The following is a 17,977-nucleotide window of genomic DNA, read 5'->3' as shown; positions in this document are numbered from 1 at the left end:
CACCCTGAACATTCCATTTTAAATTGTGACCTTTCTCCCAGAACTCCCAAACCTCTTTACTCTACTCTATTTTCCCACCATAACACTTTTTCACTTTTTAGTATACTCTATTATATACTTTCCTTAAATACCATATCACTGTCCACTTCCTGTTAGAATTATAACTTCTTGAGGGCAGAGATTTGTTTCATTTGTTCTATCTTATACTAAACCAGGACCTGGAAATTAGTAGACGTTAGCAAATACTTCTTAAATAAATAATTTAATTAACTGGTTATAAGTTAGCATTCATCCATTCTATTCATTCAAGAAATACAGATGTTTTAGATACAAAAGTTTGTGATCAATAAGAGGAATAAGTGAAGAGAAGTAACATTCGTTGAGCATCAATTACACGGCAAGCACATAGATCATCTGTGAGAATCTCCAGTAACTTGCTCAAGCTCACACAGCCAGTAAGTCAAAAATGAATTTGAAATCTTTAGTGTTTGACTCTGAAGTCCGCATTCATCCCACTATACTTTGCTGCTTCCACAAATTAATATTAAGCCCTGGAATGAAGCATCATTTGATCTTCTGCCACTGTCGTCTACCCAAAACACTGAAGTTCCTAATACATTTTGGTGCAATTTTGCCTATTTCAGAATAATCTTTAATGGAAAGGAAATACATACACACTTGTTTTCCTTTACTCACTCTCAACTACTCTACTTCAACTCAGACACTTCTGGTCATCAAATATATCCTAGTTTTTCCCATGCTGAGCACTCTGGACACCAGCTGAGTGTCCTACAATCCCATTCAGTTCTGACACTATCTACCTGCAGATGGCATCAGACCCTACAGGTTAAGGGCTCAGTCCCACAAGACCTCCCCCCACACAAACACTTCAGATGCCAATCCCAAGGCCAGACTGTCACCCGTGCTTCTGACCAACTGGCTACAAACTGGAGGTTCCCACGATTCCTCCTTGAGTTCGATGAATTTGCTAGAGTGGCTCACCGAACTCAGGAAAACACTTTAGTTGCTAGATTATTAGTTTATTATAAAAGGATACAACTCAGGAACAGCCCGATGGAACACATGCACAAGGCAAGGTATACAGGAAGGGGTGTAGGGCTCCCAGGCCCTCTCTGGGGGCGCCACTCTCCCAGCACCTCCACACGTGCACCACCCCGGAAGCTTCCTGAACCCCCACTATTGGGATTTTTATGAGGCTTCCTCGCATAGTCATGACCAGTTATTAACTCCATTTCCAGCCCCTCTGCCCTCTCTGGAGAATGGGGAATGGAGATAAACGTTCTAAGCTTTTAACCTTGCCTTGGCCTTTCTGGTGAGCAGCCCTCATCCTGAAGCCATCCAGGAGCCCACTCAGAGTCCCCTCATTAGAACAAAAGACACTCTAAACACTCAGGAAACTCCAAGGGATTTAGAAGCTCTGTGTCAGGAACCAGAGGCGGAGACCAATGTACCTATTTTCTATTATTTCACACCTTTACAATCAAATATTGATCTTATACAAGTATATAATGTTTGAAGAGGGGAATGTAAACTTTTTAACTTACTCCTTTAACATGTTCAAAGGTGACATTTTTCATCTGGACAGGATCAACTGCAGAATCAAGCCCTGTTGTTGTCCGGAAGCGAACTAACAGGAAGAAAAGAAATGTTTACACGTTTCATAGAATCAGAAAATTCTAACCACCTTGTTTTTCAGATGCAAGAAAGCAAAACACAGAAAAATTAAGTATCTGAGTCCACATACATTCAATCAGGGTAAGGAGTAGAAACTAGGTCTTCTGGATTGCTAGCCAATGTTCAAGGGAGAGATGACTCACATTAGAACGGCATCTTTCTACTTGCCTGTTAAAACTAAGAATTATTTTCCTCTGCTCCTTCTAATATCTAACGACAGAAATCTTAATCCAATGGTTTTCAAACTCTAGTACGCAGAAAAATCACTTGAGAAATGTATTAATGCAGGTTTCCAAGCCACATGGCCCAGACCTTCTGGTTTGTAGATTTGGGAAAAGGGCCCAGGAGAGTTTGCATTTTTAATAATCATCCATAATTATCCTGATTCAACTAATCGTGGATCTACACTTTGAAATACATCCCCTTAAACCTAGTGTAAAAAGACTGGCTCTGGCATTAAAAAAAAGAAAGGGTGAAGCTTAACAGACTGTTTCACTGCTCATGTAGGCTTCTCCCTCTGACAACTGTTAATACTTGCCCTTAGATGATACAGCAGTAATGACATCATTCAGCACAAGAAGACAGTAACAGTCTGGTAGGATAATAAAATATTTGAGATCAGCTGTGGGGAACTATTACAAAGCTTTCTTAAACCTCTCCTCCTCAGGTAAACTTCCACAGTAGACAGATAGAAATGAGTAAACTGCGCAATTTCTAATTTCCTCAGAAGAAGCCAAAAATATTGCCTTTAAGATACATTGAAATTTAGAGTCATGTAGGCAAAAGTATAGGGTTAACAAGAAATGCTTAACATAGCAAGAACATACAAGTCAGGAGACAAATTTAAAGCAGTAATTTTAGAATGGAGACTAACAGTTTTAGCCTACTAAATTATTTAATTACCTAGATAGTTATTGGAATGTGAATAAATTTGCAGAACCACTTGGACGTAACAAAAACTTAGAGTAATTTACCCAAAGGAATATTTTGCCTAACATGTCAATTAAGAAACATAAAAGAATAATCAGAACTCATCCCACCCCACCACTACCCCACCAATCTCACCCTATTGTCCTGATACTGGTTCTTTTTTGGAAAAAAGGAGACAATAGAAGGTGAATCTAGATAGAAAAAGGCTATTCCTGGATGTTAAAACCTTATCTCAGGTTTGATGCCACGACAAACTTTAAAAACATCTGGGGCTACATGCAAGTTCTGGGATGAAGTCCCAATCCAGGTCAATCGATGTTCTTAACTAGACATCAGTTTTTGCTCTCAAGGTAATCAGTCACAAAGAGTAGGGAACACAGGGCGAAAACTGAGTAGCAGTTGAAAAGGCAAGTGGAACCACTTACACCTGACATTAGTACTTTATATTAAACTGGCAAACTGAAAAAATAATGGGACTCACTTAAAGTCTTATTTTTAATATATTTTTTAAACAAATTCAATTTATTAATTTGTCTTTGAAATAGATTATTTCATCTTGTATTGCTATTATAAAATTCTTCAACATGTTTAAAAATTTTCTAATTGGACAGGGATCATTTTCTAAAAATCTGGGACACTAACCACTACTCGAAGTTGAAATAACATTTTCACTCTAACATAATCCTGGGAACTTTAACAAAATATTAATCATCTATCTCGAAAACTTGAATTTGTACAGTGTCTGAAGGAACTTTGTCATCCACAAAGCAATGTGAATAAGCCCTCAGACAATACACAATCACAACAGATTAAAACTTTTCTACTTCCAAGCGAAAAACAATCTCAAAGTGACCCAATCTGAGAAATCCTGACTCAGGAATTGAAGGCCTAGACCTATAAACATTAATGTTTTCTTTCTCTAAGTCTTAGGTAGACTAACTATGAAAAAGAGACGAGGATTTAAAAGATTTTTAAAAATAAGTCAGATAAATAAAAAGAGCCTTTACCAGATAAAAATGGGTTTTTTAAGAGTCCGTAAATGCCAAATAGCAGCAGAACAAAGAGAATCAGATGGGTTCATCTTAGAGAATCTGGAGGAGAAAGAAAAAGCCTTAAATCAAACGACATCAACGAGAAATGACAGCTCAATGAGATGCAAACATCAGGTTAAACTGATGATGATCCCATTTCATCACATGCAATCTTGGAAGCTGGCATCCCTCTGCAGAAGTGCCAGGATTTCCTTTCAGCACCCTCTTACCATAAACTTGATGGAGTCACTCATGCTTCTGTCCTTGACTTTGGTTTCTCACTTGATAAAGTGAAAGTGCCAGTAGGTATTTCCATTTTTACACAGCTTAAGTTTCAAACATGGTAGAATATAACCAACAGAAAGTTGGATGATTTACAATCACTTGAAGGTAGGACTACAACTTCCTTTCCAACATTCTTCTCAAACACGGATGGTGTCAAATCAATGTACCATTGGTTTTTTGTGTTAGTGTTTGAGCTTTCAGAAAACCCTCTGCAAAACCAGTTTTAAAGACATCTTGGTGAGCTTTAGGTATGTTTTTGGTTTTCATGAGTTTGTCTAAACTCTCAACATCTGTTCTTCTGTCCCACAATGGAAATCCCTAACTACGCAAACAACGCATCAGTATTGGTTGACTATATAGAGAACAACACTCCCCAGAAATATTGTGACTTATGACCACTCACAAAATAATTCACTAAAATTCTAGTACTTTCCACTTCTATTATCAATGTGAAGAATTAGATTAAAATTCAGCAATAAGTCCCTTAATCAATGGCTAGGAAACTAACACTGGACCCTAGACCTGCATTGATCATTTAATATAAAGAAACTTTCTGAAAGAACACTACTGAAACAGTTGATGTCACACTCCTTTATCTCTGCTGGAGGAAAACATCATTTCTATATTAAATGTTTATTGAACACATTTCAGATACTTGGCCCTGTGTAAGTTCTGAAAATGTACATAAATAACCAATGAAATACATAAATAACTAGGTTTTTGAAAACATTTTGATATTTTGTTAGAAATGCTAGGTATGGTGGTAAAATAAATGCCACCTAAGGAAGTCAGGAAAAGCCTTAAAGAGATTGGATATCTAAACCACAGGGAACAAACAACATGAACAATGTGACAGAGGCATGAAACAGCAGGCTTTAGTGCTCAAGAACTGCAAGCAATCTTCTGTGACAGGACTTCAAAATGCCAAGAGAGCAGGAGGATAGGGGTACAAAGGGGTGGCACATTGAAAGATGGGAACAGAAAAATGGTAGGCAGGGGCCAAATGATGCAATGGCCTGTGCACCACGGCAGGAGTCTGACAATAAAGCAGAGGAATATAATTATTACATTAATACATGTTAGACAGACTGGTGGTGGCAGTCTGAAAGCTAGACTGAGGGTAGCAAAACAAAAGGCAAGGAGACTAAATGAATGTTTATTAGAGAAATCCAGGCAAGAAATGGTTATAGTCTAGCTATGTAGTGGAACTGGAGATGATGAGACAGAGACTTAAAAAATATTGGGGCTGGCCCAGTGGTGTAGTGGGTTTGCGCTCTGCTTCAGCAGCCCAGGGTTCATGGGTTTGGATCCCAGGTGCAGACTTATATACTGTTCATCAAGCCATGCTGTCGTGGCATCCCATATACAAAATAGAGGAAGACTGGCACAGATACTAGTTCAGCAACAATCTTCCTCAAGCAAAAAGAGAAAGATTGGCAACAGATGTTAGCTCAGGGCCAATCTTCTTCAAAAAAGAAAAGAAAGAAAGAAATATTTAAGAGGCTGAATCAACAGGGCTTTAGCAATTAATTAATTAACGGATGTGGGAGGTGGGAGAAGATGGACAAATCAAGGTTGGTCCCCAGGTTTCTAGCTGAAGTGGATGCTACTCATTAACACAGAGAACACATATGCAGGTGTAGGCTGGTAGGGAAAAAAATCAGAGGGAGACATCTAATAGGCAAGTGGAGAGAAAAGCCTGGCACCCAGAAGAGCTGTAGGTGTAAAGATCACACAGGTTGTTCGTCCTTTTTCATAAGTGGAAAGATGGGAGAAAACCAATCAGCCAACAAAAGAAATCAGATATTGAAGGTTCTCATTTCAATAACTCGAAAATTACTGCTTTTTCGAACCTAGAAAAGGTCTAATTACCTTCACGAATGATGGTGCTATATGCTGTGTTTCTGCTAATCTTTCAGAGGTAGACTGCAGACGTCCTTGATTTCAAAGTTTTAAAACCCCGAGCCTGTATGAAAACTGAATAAAACAGGAGCACATTTACCTCTCATTGTAAGTTTCTATAAGAAAAGAAAATTGCCTAAGATTCAACACTCTGCCACCATACTTGTAAATCCTAGTTTATCATATTTTTTAACACACTTCTTTGCCTGACACTTCAACACGCTTATCATTAAAGTCATCAAAACAGATTGAATCTATACAAATGACTTTACATTTTCTTGGTAATTTTAAAATGTTAAAAAAAATAGATGAGTATCAAATAAAAGCATCTCCTAATTCCTCCAACCCCAATCCTGCTCCCCAGAAGTAACCCTGTTAACCATTCTGTGACTAAACTTCTATGCACTGAAACACATGCTCTTTCTATAAAAATAGCACGTAACTTTTTGCAGTTGTCTACCTTCACTTAACAACACATCATAGACATTCTCCAGAACAGGTCAGATAGCACATCCGGTGTAATGGCTGTTCATAGTTTTCCAATTTATCAGAGTACAGCAATTTATTCAACTTCTCTGCTACGGACATTAGTTGTTTCCCATTTTTTATTGCTAAAAATAATATTGCAGTAAACATTCTTGTACAGATTATCTTTTAGCTCATATAAACTGAATTCCTAAAAGTGAAACCGTGAGGATTACATTATTTAACACTGAGAAATTGCCGTCTAAAAGTCTATCGATTTTTACAGACACAAATGAATATGAAAGACCTTTTCTCCATACCCTTGCTAACACTGGATGTTACAAACATAAAGCTTTTCAATTTGTACAAGTCTGAGGGGCAAAATTGGGGCCTTGCTTTAATATGCATTTAAGATTAGAAGGGAGGGAAAATTTTTTGTTTTTATCAACTACTTTATTCTTTAGTGAACTGACCATTCATGACCTTTGCCCATTTTTCCATGCTCATTTGTAGAAGAATATGGATGTTGTACACACAGACCTTTAGTTATGCACATTTCAAACATTTATTTTATATGTTTGTGTTTTTCAATTACATGATGCAGTTGTTTACAAGGTTAATGTAGCCCTATCTTTTAGTCTTTAGTGTTTGCTGCGTTGTGTTTTGATCAGAGTCCCCTGCTCAAACTCAGATTTTAAAGGCGGCCGACTCACTTAATCTAATAATTTTAACTCGTTTTTTTTTTTTCAGACCTTTACCTATTTGGAACATTTTTTTTGAGATGTAAGCAATGAATATGATTCCCTTTTTTTCTGCCCAAATTTAAAATCAACTTGCTGATTTTCATAACACGCCTTTAGGGTTTTGATTGGGGCTGCAGTGAATTAAGAAATTTGGGTGTAGGGCCGGCCCGGTAGCTGAGTGGTTAAGTTGGTGCGCTCCGCCGCTGCGGCGGCCCAGAGTTTCACTGGTTCGAATCCTGGGCACGGACATGGGCCGCTCATCAGGCCACGATGAGACGGCGTCCCACATGCCACAACTAGAAGGACCCACAACTAAAATACACAACTATGTACTGGGGGCTTTGGGGAGAAAAAGGAAAAAAATAAAATCTTTAAAAAATAAATTTGGGCGTAAATTGACTCTGTTCGAATGCTGAGTCCTTCTAAAGAGCATTATGGCATTCCCTCATTTTATTTTCCTCAGGTCTTCTTTCACTTCCTTCAGTAAAGTTTCGTGCACATACACACATATGTGTGTGTATACATCCTGTTATAGATTTCTTGTCAGGATAAAAGATTTAATGCATTTTGAAGAAATTGTAAATAAACCTATTATGGCAATATACTAAGAGACTGACTTTTATACGTTCATCTTATATGGTACCAATGGAATGAGCTCTTACCACTTGAGCAGACTTTCAGTTGATTTTCTTGAATTTTCTGGTAAACAATCATATCACTTGCTAATTATAATTTTGCCCCTTCCATGAATTTATGTATAAGTTCATTCTTTTTCTTTTTAATCACATTGTTCAGAACCTCCAAATTACTGCTGAAGAAGAACAGGAAACTAGACATCTTGTTTCTCACATGAATAAGATCAGAACAGATGTTCTTAAGAAATTAAAAGTTTCCTTCTCTTCTGGCTTTCTGAGAGTTTTTGGGAAGCATAGCGCTTAAAACATATTACTTGTCTTTTTATCATACACTGAAACACTATTGTTTTTCTTCTGTAATCAATTAGCATGATAAATTAATATATTTCTTGATGTTAAATCACTCCTCTATTCCTTAATCATATTTTTTAGCACACTTCTATACTTGTTTCTTCAGATTTTATTTGGAATTTCATATCTATCTTATTAAGTGAAATTGATGTATTGCATTCTTTCTTGTGTTAATATTTTAGTATCATGGAAGAAACAAGAAAGTCTGTTCTATCTTTTTCTTCATTAAAAAAATTTTAACTAACAGGAAACTTCTGATTTTAGAAAACAGAGCACAGCCATAAAACTGTCTAATACCTCTGTAGCAAAGGGGTTACATTTGAAAACTTTTATCTTTCTTTTTTTTTTTTAAGGTATGCTTTTATTTTGGTGAGGAAAATTGGCCCTGAGTTAACATCTGTAGCTAATCTTCCTCTTTTTTTCCTCCCCCCAAAGCCCCATCACATAGTTGTATATCATAGTTGTGGATCATTCTAAATCTTCTATGTGGGATGCCACCACAGCATGGCTTGATGAGCAGTGTGTATGTCTGCACCCAGGATCCGAACCCGTGAACCCCGGGCCGCCGAAGCAGAGTATGTGAACTTAACCACTTGGCCACAGGACCAGCCCCCTGAAAACTATTATCTTTCAAATTTTATGATTATTGTCTTGTCTCTTCTTGGGTCGATTTTGCTAATTGAAAGCTTGGATCATTGTCTGTTTTCAATACATTTTTATTCACAATATAAAATTATACACACCATCTCGTAATTTTAAAATCTTCATCATCTGTGGCAGTTCCCACTTTTCACTTCTAACATTGTATTTTCCCATTATTTCTTAATCAGACTTGTTCTATTTTACTGTTTTTTTCAAATTAAACTTGCTCCTGGTTTAATTAAGTAAAACTATTTCTTACTGTTATAATCATTTTTGTCTGTTTTATCCATGTTAATTTCTCTCATTCTTTAAAAAAAATTTCAAAGTAAATTTATTTCCCATCTTTCTTGTTTTCTAATAAATCATACAATGCCCTCAGCATCACTTGGTCTTCAACCCAAAGATTTTGATATGCAGATTTTCATCGTGGTTCATGACTAACATCTGTAATTTCAATTTTGATCTCCCTTCAGCCACAGAACACTTAGAAAAGTATCTCAAATTTCCATGTATTTAGGTATTTTTTTAGCTATCCTTTCTGTTATTTGATTTTAGTTTTCAGAGAAACCTAACCTCTTAGTTATTACCTTTTGAATATTTATTAAGATATTCTTCATACCCTAATACATGCTCAATTTTTATAAATCTTCCATGAACATTTAAAAATAGATCACCCTTCTTAAGCATTCTTCTGTCTTCTGCATTAACCATTTCTTCGGAGGATTATGATTTCTTTGCTCAGCTTCGTGCTTCTCTTTCACACTACAAGTTTTCCTCAAATACGTGGAGATTCTTGCTAATCTATTCATACTTGTAAAGAAGAACACAGTGATCAGTGCTAACTGAAGATGGGTTTCCTCTAAACTACTAAGGCAGTAAATGTGTTTGGACTACAAACATGGGCTTACGGTGAAGGAGCAGGAGACCTTTGGTGTACGAGTCAAGTCCAAAGGAAGCTGGGGTACTGTCTTGCTCTCTTTGTCATCAGTGCTCAAACCAGGAGCCTTCAAAGACAGACCCCTCTCATCACACAGACGCCTTATTACAAAGGTGTTTTCTGCCCATCGTATCCTAAGAGTTACAAGCCGTAACTGTTCTGTGATTGGCCCACTTTTGGCAATCTTTCAACTGTTTACTATGAGCCCACTATTACTGACTCGGTACTCAGGGTTTTTCTGACATTCTACTGGAAACAGCAGTACTCATCTCCTTCATGTCACTCTACTATAAGTCCAATGAAGGGAGGGGACACCTGTCTTTTTCATTTATAATATGAATATCACCTAACACCTATCACTAGTGCCTGGTATTAAATAAATATGAATGAATGCATATTTGATTTTGCTGTCAATTTGATGTCACTGACTTTATGGAATTTATGGAAAGTCCTCAAATTTCTAGTCCATTGATAAAGCCCCTCTGCTGCTGCTCTGCCTTCTTTATCATTTTTATGTCACTGCAATGAGATTCTGAAAATGAGGAGAAGTAAGCAAATGCGCTTAGTTAACTATTTCGAAGCACGTATAGATACACTCCCCAGAGTCTGATTTACTGTGGCACTTATCACTCACACTCAAAATTCAGCTCCTATTTTATAGTTTCCGATTAAAAATCACACACATACCCAAACTAATGGGTTCCAAATATTCTATAAGTCCTACTGTAAGCTACAAATGAATGTTTATAATCACTGCCATCAGTAAGAAAGACAAACCAGAATAGATTATATAAATCTACTAATTTTTTCCAAATATTAGAACTATTGTTGCTGCTTCATACATGCTGGTACTGAAGATCTAAACAGCTCCTTTTTTTTTTTAAGATTGGCACCTCAGCTAACAACGTTGCCGGTCTTTTTTTTTTTTTTTCTGCTTTTTCTCCCCAAATGCCCCCAGTATATAGTTGTATATTTTATTTAATTGTGAATCCTTCTAGTTGTGGCATGTGGGACGCCGCCTCAACGTGGCCTGACGAGCGGTGCCATGTCCGCGCCCAGGATCCAAACCAGCGAAATCCTGGGCTGCCAAAGCAGAACGCACGAACTAACCACTCAGCCACGGGCTGGCCACCAGCCCCCGTAAACAACTCCTTTTAAGAGTTCTTGCATGGTGTCTATACAAGCAAGAGGAACGTAAAGTACTAAATATGTCTAAGTAAACTGGAGGGAAATTGAAAAAAGTAGGAAGTTTCTAATGGCCAAGCCAAAGGGGGGAAAAGGTCATATGAAATATAGTCATTTTACCAAATATTAGAAAAACCAAAATTCAAGTTTTCCTTTATTTGTCCATATATGACTCTGTTTTTATAAGTATCTGAAAGCACTGCTAATCTAATCACAATGCTTCATCACTCTACTGTCTATCACTTGTCCCTTAGATTCTCTCTTTTAACTGATATACTAATATAGTTGACTATGAAATGAAATTCAAATTAAGAGGTAAAAGATATATGTCTCAAGTTACTTTTAGTTAAGAGCATAAAGAGATAAAGAATTGCTATTTCCTAGAGACAATTTCAAAAACTCTAATGAACCATGTGATAAAACTCTGCAAACCAGAGGTCTCTCTCTCTTAAAGTTTCCATAGTCATTGGGTACCAAGAAGGTTCCTTCCGTAGCTGGAGGCCACGAATACTCTGGCGATGCTTCCTAACTCCTACTCTTGTCTAATGGGCCCCATCCTCGGTTACATCCATGACCCCAGGGAAAAGGTAGACAGCAACAAGAGAAATTAGTTCCCATCTAGCCTTGTATCCCACTTGGGATTCAGGTGTTTTTCTAAGAATCCTTATGGTCAAGTCAAGAAACCCCTTCCTATTACCTCTGCCTGCCTAAGCCAAGAAGACAGCTGGCAGTAAGAAGAACAACCTTAAAAGAAAATGTAAACATGCAGACTAGACAAGCAATAGTAATAGCAATAATACTTTAATAACGATAGTAACGAAAACTTTACTCTCCTGAACACTTACTGTGGACCACATACTTTACTTAGACTGTTTCATTTGATCCTCCAATGTGAGATAAGGAGTTACTCCTCACACTTCACGTGAGAAAACAGCCATTTAGAGAAAGAAAGTGAATCCCATAGTCACTGGGGGCAGGACTGAGTTTGGTCCCAGTCTCCTCCTCACTCTAAATTACTAACAGCTCCCCTCAGGAAGGAGGGAGCGTAGCATAAAAAATAATAAAATGCAAGCAGATCTTTAGTCCAAGCTCAAAAACTTTTTCTCACTCTTGAATTTTTTTATCCTACAGCCCTTATATGAAATAAAGGCAAAATAAGAATGAAGAATTAGCAAGCGAATTAAGTTTATACAAAGTACAGCTTCAAGTCAAACCTTTGTCACAAAACTATTCAAACTTGCTCTCTTGATCCTGGGTTTTTACAGCTTACATTGATTTAAAAAAATCTGTCCTTTCATCAGCATAAAACAAGTATCTTGATAAGCCTCTAACATTGCTTGTTTACGTATCATCCAAAAAGAAATTCACGAAGCTGATGTCCCTTTCAAACAAACTGCCCACTTATTATGGTACCAGATCATTACAGACGCATGTAAGAGCACACACAGACGTTCTAGAAAGCAAGGGGCCATGACTGCTTCTTCAGTGTATTCTCAGAGATTAGTATGCTACTTGGAATCTAATAAATGTTTGTCATCTAAAATTAAAAAAACAAAACCCACAGCACTCCCTATTCTAAACGCTATGTAGTATGCTGTACTAGATCCTGGAGCAGAAAATGGACCCTAGCGGAAAAAAGCAGTAATCTCAGGAAATTAAATTTTATTTTGTAAAATCTAAAGAAAGTCTGTAGTTTAGGGGCTGGCCCTGTGGCTGAGTGATTAAGTTCACTTGCTCCACTTTGGTGGTCCAGGGTTCACAGGTTCAGATTCTGGGCGTGGACGTGGCACTGCTCATCAAGCCATGCTGAGGCAGCATCCTACACAGCACAGCCAGAAGGACATACAACTAGAATATACAACTATGTACTGGGGGCTTTGGAGAGAAGAAGGAAAAAGGAAGAAGATTGGCAGCAGACGTTAGCTCAAGTGCCGATCTTTATAAGAAAAAAAACCCCACAGTCTGTAGTTTAGTTAAGAATATTGCACCGATGTTAATTTCTTAGTTTTGACAAATGTACCATGGTCCTGTAAGTAGTTAACATTAGGGGAGGCCAGACGAAGAGTATACAGGAACTCTCTGTACTACCTTTGCAACTGCTCTGTAAATCTACAATTCTTCCAACATGAAAAGTTAACAAAGAAAAGAAAACAAGTCAGAAAAGAACCTGGCAGATAGTAAATGTTAATAAGTGGTATCTATTAGAATTATTAATAACATTAAAATGGCTTATTTTAATTGGAACAAAAATATATTAACTTACCATATTTATTTTCAAAGAAGGACTGTGCAGAGACATGAGATGTATGCCAATGGGAAAAATTAAATCAATGGGATTTTTAAAAATCTAACAAATGTACTGATTTCCTTTTTCTTTCTAACATTTAAAAAAAATTGGTTCTAATATTTTTATAGTTCTAGTTTTACTCAGATAGGTCATATGAGGTTTGAGAAAGGTGAAAAAATCCTATTCCCAATGGTATCACCAGTCCATGGAGCTTTAAGCTTCCTCCAGTCCCTACTGCCCATAGACAGAAGCCCATTTGATAGAGAAAGGGTGTGCCCTGTCACCACAGGACATCTCACTCCTTGGGCCTCAGTGCTGAGATCCTTCTTTGAACTGAGAGGCTCTATAGTTACGTATCTCTAACTTCAACTAAGGAGGGAAACTGAACAAGGTCAAAATGTGTACAAACCAGGCAAGAAAATGCACTCACCTTGAAACAGTTCGAAAGTAGATAAAATTGGATCGAGGTGAGTTATTTTCTTGTCCACATGAGCTGATAGGAAAACACTAAAGACCAGTAACAATTACAAGCCCCAAACAGCTAGAACTTGAAGCAAGGAGAGCAAAAACAGAGTAAGTAATGTACGATGGATGTAAAGTTACATCCACAGATTTTATAGCTGTGGATTGACATTCAGGGGTTTTGTCACTTCCTAGCTTTGTGAGAAGTCGTTCATATTCTTAGAATCCATTTCCTCACCAGTAAAATGAGGACGAAATACACCCTGCCTATTGCACAACGAGATAGTATGGGTCAACGGAAGACATCATGCCTTCCTCACCTGTGTATCCTAACACATGTAGTGAGATAGTTAGAGGCATGATGAAAGCAAATACTTAAAAGTGCTTTGTAAACTTCTAAAAATTATTCAGTGTAAAGGATATTATTATAACGGAAACAGAAGGACTGAAATATTCAAGAGCTACTTTTCAACAGTTATCTTTTAAAATGGGAAATCGAAAAGTCTGTTTACAATACATAGACTTCAAAAGGGAAATACAGAGTCTTAACTAAGAAAGAGAATGACTCCCCTTACTGATTGGGTGTCAAGTCCTCGGACCATAAAAGCATGGAAAATATACTACATGGTAACCACCATTACAGAGACATAAAAACAAGTGGTGAGAGAACACGGAACACAGAGCAACTAATTTCCTAAATGAGTGAGGCTTCACTGAGGTAACAACTAATTAGCAAAATGCTGGGGGAGGAAGCCTTGCGGAAGGGGAAAAAGAAGTCATCTAAGGGCCTGGAATGTTTGAGATGTAGTAAAAAGTTTATTGATGGAAGAAGGGACTAGGAAGACGGGCTACGGCCAAATTATGAAGAGCATTGTTTGAATTTAATTCTAGAGCTAATATGATTAGTTTTGTTTGATAGAAAGAAAATAGAATATAAACAAGATACGCTGGATGAGCGAAGGCTGATGGAAGAGGAGAAAAATGGTCTGAGGCTGAACTAAACCCTAACTAAGAAGGATGGAAATAACAAATCACAGACAGCAGACATTTGAAGAAACGGGCAGAGTAAGAGAGATGGGAGGGAGAAGGGTGCTGGATGGATGTGCTGGTTTTCGATTGTTGTCTCTCAGCTCCTATTCATCCCTCTTGTTGCCATGAACACGGATGTGGGCCCTTTAAGTATTTTTCCTTTGCCAGCTGGCACGATGTCAAGCTGTGTCAGTAGAGGGCACTCGAGAGACACTGCAGGAGGAAAGAGGGTTTGTTCCTGGTTCTAGAGTGCTCACTCAGCGAGCTCCTGTCTGCAGCACCCAGGGTTTCTCCAGCATCTGGCTCCTGCAGCTTGTGCAGCTTCTCCAAAGCCTGGCTCCTGCAGCGCAGTGGCCAGCAGTACCCAGCAGCTTCCCATGGCACCACTCCTTCACCGGGCAGTTTTGGAGCAGTTTTTCCAGTAAGACACACGCCCGTGAACAGCTTTCCCTGGTACCCGAGGGGGCAGATCTCCATCAAGTTCAGCTGGCGTGGCCCCAGTGACTTCCCTGCCATTCAGTGAGCCAAGGCCACGCCCTCCCCCACAAGGTCAGGACCTCAGCCCGAGGGAGGAGAACTCTTCCTGGGGTGCTCCATCTCATCCGAGGAGGATTAGCTGTTCCTGGAATCTGCTCGTCTTATACGAATTTTAGAGTTTTCTTTAGTTATTACTAGCCAATCTATACTGATTCCAATCCTCTGTAAAAATAATTTTTTAAATAATAAACTAAAAAATTATACTAATTTTTTACATTAAATTTTCACTGTTCAAATGACTATGCAGTTTCTTTCTCCCAGTTAGACCCAGACTAATAAAAAGGGGCTGAAACCGCTTTAAGATTAAATATACTGGAATTTGGGGGAGTAGCTCAGTTTCAGACATCTTAATTTTGATAATAAAAAATCTTTAAAAAAAAAAAATGGGGCTGGCCCCGTGTCCCAGTGGTTAGGTTAGCGCGCTCCGCTGCAGGCGGCCCAGTGTTTCGTTGGTTCGAATCCTGGGCGCGGACATGGCACTGCTCATCAAACCACACTGAGGCAGCGTCCCACATGCCACAACTAGAAGGACCCACAACAAAGAATATACAACTATGTACCGGGGGGCTTTGGGGAGAAAAAGGAAAAAAGTAAAAATAAAAAATCTTTAATTTTGAGGTCCCTGGAGCCTATCTAGAGGGACATTTTAACAAGCCACTAGATAAATTACTTTAAAACTTTAGAGAGACATTAGGTTTGAGATATATTTGGGAGTTGTCAGAACAAAGATATATAAACGTTATGTGAAGAAATGAAAATGGGTAACGTAACCTGGGAGACTGTGCACGATGAAAATTAGGTTAAGGATGAATGCACCGTACACTCAATATTTATGGGGTTGGCCATAAAAAAGGCCAGCAAAACAGAGCAAAAAGTCATCAACAGTGTAGCAGTTTAAGAGAGTATTTTGAAAGTAGTGGATGTTCAGCAAGATCAAATTTAAGGAAAAGGTGAAAAAGATGTGATTTTTTTAAAAGGCCTATATTTAGTACTAAGAAAATCAACAAAAATATAGCAAAATAAGTCTGTAAAATGGTAAAAGTAGTAGCCAAACTACAATGGGATATAGTGTGAATGAAAGTTTTGCAAGTACAGTTCTAAGTTCAGAGTATCTTTTTCAAGCACTCTGAAAGAAAAGGGAAAAGAAGTCAGTAGCCTGAAGGAAGTTGAAAGGAAGATTTTTTTGCTTGCACTGTGGAGCAGATGTTTGAATGAGCAAGACCTGATGAGAGCAAAGTCACCACAGAGCAAAGGGGGTGAGAGGAGAGAGGAGGTAGGATGCTTAAGGAGAGTGAAATGTTTGTGAAGCAATAATGAGCAGTCAGTGAAGACAAAAATAGGACTAATCAGGGGAAATCAGAGGCAAAGAACACCAGTTCTGTCTTTGAGACCATTAGTCTCAAGCTCATTGTACTTCACTACTGACCTAGCAATTTCTCTTGACAAAATAGTCAAAGATTTACTAATACGGAGAATAGAAATGGTGCAGTTTATAGCAACAAATATTGGAAACAATAACCAACAATGGGACATCATACAATGAACACTTTGAGTCATTAAAAATATAGAAAATGTATGATATAATAAGTTCATAAGACTATTAAATGAACAAAGCAGAATCTAAATCAGCATATACAGTGTGATACTTTTTTTTTTTTTTTTTTTGGTGAGGAAGATTGGCCCTGAGCTAACATCTGTTGCCAATCTTCCTCTATTTTGTATTTGGAACACTACCACGGCATGGCTTGATGAACAATGTGCAGGTATGTGCCCAGGATCTGAACTCGTGAACCCCAGGCCACCGAAGTAGAGCATGTGAACTTAACCACTATGCCACCTACCTAATATTTTCCAAAATTTCTGAAATGAACGTAGTTTTATTGCATGTAGCAATTTTGATACATGCAGTATTTTCATGAGGAAACCTCTCTGTCTTAAAGACTGTAATTTGGGAGAAGGATGTCACCACAGCAGAAAGACAATGGATTTCCTACAGAAAGAGGCAGCAGGAACTGGGCAGATGGTATAAATGAGAAGCATAAAAAGAACAAAGATAAACTTTTCATCTAATTAAAAGTGTATCCTAAGACTGCCCCCACAACACCCTCAGAGTGAAGTTTTTTCACCTCCTCCACTGTATTTCGCCAGAGCCCCTGATGTCAGGACTAGGAACATAAGCTATTTATGGGCCAAAGAGGCTTTGGAGAAACTTAACTAGATTATAATGTTTTCTATGAAAATGTCTCCTGAGCTACAAGCAACTATCTTATTAATGAACCGTGTAAACACAAAGGCTCCTAGGCTGGGAATTCCCTCTTGTCCTAGGCAACGCTGATTTTAGAATTCTCTGAGTACTGAAAGTACACTTTCACAGCTTAGACGTTTCACTTTCCGGTTCCTCCGTGCTAACTGTTCAGTTACAGCGAAAGCTCCTATAAGGCGCTAGATGACAACTTCTTCCTAGTCTGCCTCCCCTGAGGCTGGGAGGGCAGTCACGGTCAGTTAATCGTGGGCCACTGCTGCTGCGGGAGGAACACGACAGAGCGCCTAAGCGGTATGGCAGGAGCAGTAATCTAAACCTGAATACCGAATATACGGCCTCGTGAAATTGTCTGTAAATTAAACGTTAAAGAATCAAACAAAGTAACTTTTCTCAATGTACAATAAAGCCAGCATTAGACATCTTTAATCATAAAGGAGATTAAACTGAAGACAGAAATCATCTTGTTCCAAATGCCTAAACATAGACAGGTATTTCAAATATGTCTCCAACATGCTAAATCAAAAAGGCTCTGTCACAACCAGGGGAAAAGCTCCGACCTCACTATGGGAGCCCCCGCTCGGGAACGATACCTCCATGT

At 38.2% G+C, this 17,977-nt stretch overlaps 1 long non-coding RNA gene across 1 annotated transcript; it reads right to left on the bottom strand.

Moving 5' to 3' along the window:
• Positions 1-1,531: 1,531 nt before the first annotated feature.
• On the bottom strand, positions 1,532-4,240 carry LOC139080433 (uncharacterized). Its single transcript, XR_011534943.1, has 3 exons — positions 4,109-4,240; positions 3,633-3,716; positions 1,532-1,648 (listed from the first exon to the last, which is right to left on the bottom strand). It is a non-coding gene; the product is annotated as an uncharacterized lncRNA (long non-coding RNA).
• Between the last annotated feature and the right edge of the window lie 13,737 nt (positions 4,241-17,977).

Source organism: Equus przewalskii, chromosome 30 (assembly GCF_037783145.1).
Source record: "Equus przewalskii isolate Varuska chromosome 30, EquPr2, whole genome shotgun sequence".
NCBI lineage: Eukaryota > Metazoa > Chordata > Mammalia > Perissodactyla > Equidae > Equus > Equus przewalskii.
This window is presented reverse-complemented; position numbering and strand designations above follow the sequence as displayed.